A 5,419-nucleotide genomic window follows, 5' to 3' on the forward strand; every position below is an offset into this window, starting at 1 on the left:
TGATGACATAGATCCAGCTGAACAAAAGTTATGATGGGAATAATTCTCAGGACTCTTTTTATGCTCTGTGTTTTAAAACAACCACCAATAAAAAAGTTATTTCAGCAAATGTTTATCAAAGGGGAAAAAAAAAACGTCCCCGAGGTTTTCTGCGGGAGGTGGCATTTCCTCTTACACTCAACAATTTTGGTGGTGTGGCAGACCGAGGTGTGGGAAGGAGCCAAGGGGAGAGGGGCCCTATGACTGGGCTGTTGTGTGAGCCCCAGTGTTGGGGGAGGGATGGGATTTTTCACTTCTAGGAAAGCTCTTCCAGCTCTAGGCTATCCAGGCCAGGTTTTGCCACCTACTTTCCTAAGCACGCCACCCTGAGTTGGCCCAAGGGTGCCTTCCAGAGAGCTCCATACCTGTCCCCAGGCCAAGCTCACGGAAATTCAACCCAGGAACCAGAAGAGTTCCCCGCACTTGGAACCTGGGAGGCGGGGTGCTGTCCCTGGGCAAGGAGGAGAAAACATTTATAGTCATTAAATAGAACTCACTGCTGTTAGGACACATCTGGGCTGGCCGCAAGATGAGGCTCTGAGGGGGGCCGCTCGCCCTGCAGCCGGAGGAGTCCTCCGGACAAGGAGCCTTTGGTAGCCCCGGCCAGCCTCACAGGCTCCCTTTCAGGTTTTATGCCCACATTTCCCTACCCTCGCCTCCCGCCAGTGTTTCTCTATCTCTTAAATATACCTCCCTAATCCTCCCCTTCCTCCTTTTTAAAGCCTGCCTTTCCTTTCAAATACTTCCTCAAATGCCAACTTGTTATTTTTGTGCCCTCCCCTTCAGGAGCCTTCCCCAGCGCTCTGACTGAAAGTATACTTCAGACCACAGGGCTGGATTTTCAGTCATTGCTTCCTTCATTCATTCACTCAATAAATACTTCATTCCATGTGCAGGAATGTGGCGATACGATCGTGAACAAGGCTGGCCCAGTTCTTTGGTAAATAAGTCATTAGCTAATTAACTAAATAATTACAACTGTGCAAAGGAGAATGATAGACAGGACCGACAGAGAAACCAGCCTTTCTCTTCCTGGTCAGAGCCTCTTCTCCAAATCAGCTTGGTGCCCCAGGCCGCTTCCTCTCATCACAGGAGCAGGTGTCTTATCAAAAGCTTCCTAGGAACGTGTTCCCTGCTCCCACGGGTCACAGTTTCAGTGCTCCAGGGGGTCTCCTCAGACTCCACTGCCCAGCCCTAACTCTCCCAGATCTCCATCATCATGAGGTCTCAGGTTGTCACCCGTGGCCATCCATACACAAGGGTTTCATCTACTTATCTGATCTTCAAAGGTTATTTCATCATGCAGGGCAGTAGAGCACAGTGGCAAAGAGCATAGACTCTGGAACCAGACTGTCCCTTTCTCTGATACATACTAACTGTGCGGTCTTGGGCAAGTTACTTGACGGCTCTGTGCTCGATTCCATCATCATTAAAATGGGGGGGAGGGTGCTGTGTGTGATAATACCCAACCCACAGGGGTACTGGGGACTTCTCTGGTGGTTCAAATGGTAAAGAATCTGCCTGCAATGTGAGACACCTGGGTTCAGTCCCTGGGTCAGGAAGATCCCCTGGAGAAGGAACTGGCAACCCACTCCAGTATTCTTGTCTGGAGAATCTCATGGACAGTGGAGCCTGGCAGGCTAGAATCCATAGGTTCGCAAAGAGTGGGACACAAATTAGTGACTAACACACAAACATAGGCATATTATAAAGATTTAAATATATAAATATTCAAAGAGTTACTGCCTGCAAAGCACTTGGGACAGTGGTTCGCACCAGTAAGGGCTCAGCAAGGGAGTTCTTGGATGCTATAGTTTGAATCTCCCCTGACAAGGTGTCCAGCCTTGGTCTGAACCCAGCTTGGGTCAGAGGCTCAGGGTGCTGCTTGCATGGGAGAAGAGCTTGGAACTTTCTTAAAAAGACAAGATCCTGGCAGCAATGAAGACTGCCTGGAAGCAAAATAGACAAGGGCGGTGAAGCCAGCTGGACTTGGGGCGTGTGGATCTCAGGGATCTCAATGCCCTAAATCAGGGGCCATTCTGACTGACTGTTGCTCGAGCAACAAGAAGGGAGCCCTGAGACCTGGTTTTGAGCAGGGCTCACCTACCTCCAGCTATGCACTGTGCTTGGTTGCTCAGTTATGGCCAACTCTTTGCAACCCCATGGACTGTAGCCCGCCAGGCTCCTCTGTCCATGGAGATTCTCCAGGCAAGAATACTGGAGTTGGTTGCTATGCCCTCCTCCAGGGGTTCACAGAAGAATGAAGGAAGCAATAGAAGATTCACTCTGAAAACAGAAACGCCATGTAATTATTCTATGCTGTTAATGTTACATATCCAGTTAAGATTTACCAAACCCATTTCAGAAGCTGGCCAAGGTACTAAGGGGTTAATATTCTTCTTCTTTTTTTTTGGCAAAGAGTCCCTTGGACTGCAAGGAAATCCAACCAGTCCATCCTAAAGGAAATCAGTCCTGAATATTCATTGGAAGGACTGATGTTGAAGCTGAGACTCCAATACTTTGGCCACCTGATGCAAAGAACTGACTCATTTGAAAAGACCCTGATGCTGGGAAAGATTGAAGGCAGAAGGAGAAAGAGATGACAGAGGATGAGATGGTTGGATGGCATCACCAACTCAATGGACATGAGTTTGAGTAAGCTCTGGGAGTTGGAGATGGACAGGGAGGCCTGGCGTGCTGCAGTCCCTAGGGTCACAAAGAGTCGGACATGACTGAGCAACTGAACTGAACTGAACTGATGCTGCCTGTGTGATCTTAGTCTCTCCACCAGGGTTGGAACCCCTGCCCCCTACATTGGGAGCACCGAGTCTTAGCCACTGGACTGCCAGGGAATTCCCAGGGGGTTAATATCTATGTGTAAAAGCTTAGTTTCTGGTTCTTGGAGATTTCTCATTTGGGACTTAGCCTCTCGAAGAAGAAAAAGCTTTTCCAAGCCTCAGGGCTTAGTAATCATGGTCTCAGAGAAAGCTCCCTTAAGGAGGCACCATTGCCTGTCACCCCTCCCCCCACCACTGTTACTGAAGCATCAAAGTAAATCGCATGTGTGGTCAGGGGGTTGGCTGCCAGCCTCCTCTAAGAGCAACTGGTGGACCCGAGTCCACACAGGCTCCCATTTGGCCAGGCTCATCCAGCAGAGACAGCTGCACCCTCTCCCTGGGGGAAGGCTCCCTGCCTTGGGCTAGTGTGGAATAGTAGCCAGGTGCCATTACATCCCAGATTCAGTCTCTGTGTCAACAGAGATGAGCCAGGGCCCACAGGCCCAGTCAAAGGAAGTTAGTCAGGTGCTCTTTAAAAGACATCATGAGCAGTAAAACAGAAATCAAAATAAAATAGCAGAAAGACAGCGCTCTGCCCACCTATCGAAGAAGATGGTTTCTTCCGCACTCAGTTTTTAAGGTCAGAAAAACCGCTTCCTTAGACACCACCCTTGCATCTCATTGGCCAGATTTAGTCACACGCCCATCTCTAGACCAATCCCTGGCTAGGGTGCTAGGTTGATTGTGATCGGCCTCATTCCTTGGAGGCTGCATGGGTACCGGAGCTAAGCAGAAGCTCTACCAGCCGAGAAGGCAGAGGTGGGGAGTTAGACATGCAACTTCCAGCAAAGGGAGAAAGTGTTAAAACTTAAAAGATGGAGCATGGCTTTGAAGCCAAAGAACTGGGTCCAAATGGTGCCTCTTACCAACTGAAAAAAGTTGAGTGGGATCCTTGGTCTCCGAGAGCCTCAGGTTCCTCTAACAAGGCTGTTGTGAGGGTCAAAGGAAATAATTTAATATTCATGCAAGCTCCTGGCAGACTTTAACATCCCATGAGATAGATGCTTCTATCACAATTATCACTACCAGTGAAATGGTGATGCAAGTGGATTTTCATGGAAGGGGAAGTGGCTGGAGTTGCCTATTAAGGGCACTCATTTGGTTTCTTTACAGGCTGTGGCTAAGTGACCCTTTTTGAATGAAGTCAACTACTGTATATACTACTTGATCTTCATTACATTAATACCTAGTTCATTCTCTATCCCAAAGCAATATATATCATTTAAAGTTCTTGTCCTTTAAAAAGCAATCCTAATTGCAGTGCAAATGCACATGTGTAAATTCCAAATTCAATTATGCTAATAGGGCTATTGGGGAGAATGTCCAATAAACATTAAATGCATTAAAAGTATGTGAAAAAATGTCAAAGTTCATCAGCTGTTCTCAACTAATCTCTCAAAGGTCATAGTACTCAAGGGTGTTTGTGATGGTCAAAGATGATGAAATTATCTCAAGTTTGAACACCAGTCTTTGTGGCTCTAACACAGAGCTTTCTTCCCCAGAGTGATATCAGAGACCAAAGAGTATTTGGCTGGTGAAGGAAAGAATGGAGACTGGGGGATCTGCCAGGTCACTCAGGCAAATGAAATGTAGGTAATTGAAATTGAGAGTCATTCAGTTGTGTCCGACTCTGCGATCCCATGGACTATACAGCCCATGGAATTCTCCAGGCCAGAATACTGGACTGGGTAGCTGTTCCCTTCTCCAGGGGATCTTCCCAAACCAGGGACTGAATCCAGGTCTCCTGCATTGCAGATGGTTTCTTTACCAGCTGAGCCACCAGGGAATCTGAAATTTAGATACCTTGCTGTTTTTCCCTGCCTGATCCATTGGCTTGGGCCTATTAAGAAGCATCTTCTCTGGATCTCAGAGCACGTGTGATCTTGAAAGCTCTGGCTCTGACAAAGATCTTGTACACCAACATACAATAAAGAGAAGTTCCATTCTGTCAGACAACTAATTGTCTCTCCTAAGTACAAGGGATTGCTATGGTCAGTGGTGGCAACAGCCAAACAAATGAAATCAACTCTTAAAAAAGATTCACATTTTTAATAGTAGCTCACATTAATTGAGTAATTAATTAACAATCACTGTGCTAAATGATTTAAAATTTACTAATTCTTTAAATCATCACACACACACACATACAAATATGAAGCAGGCATGTTATTATCCCCATGTCACAGATGAGGAAACAAAAGCACAGAATGTTCAGTTGCTGTAGATCACAGTTCGTTAGGGGGCAGACCTAGGACTCAAACACAGATAGTCTGGCTCCAAGGCACATGCCCTTAACCATATACATTATGGTGTTTTATTTGTTTCTGCTTCTTAATAGACTTTATTTTCTAGAGCATTTTTAGGTTTACAACAAAACTGAGCAGAAAGTATAGAGATTTCCCATATCCTTCCACAAGGATTTCCCATATCCTTTCCCATATCCTTCCATATCCTTCCTGCAAGCACAGGCTTCACCACTATTAGTATCCTCACCAGAGCGGTACACTGTAACTGATGAACCCTCATTGACACATCTTTACCCA

This window comes from Bison bison, unplaced genomic scaffold (genome assembly GCF_000754665.1).
Source record: "Bison bison bison isolate TAMUID 2011002044 unplaced genomic scaffold, Bison_UMD1.0 scf7180017864368, whole genome shotgun sequence".
In the NCBI taxonomy this organism is placed as follows: Eukaryota; Metazoa; Chordata; class Mammalia; order Artiodactyla; family Bovidae; genus Bison; species Bison bison.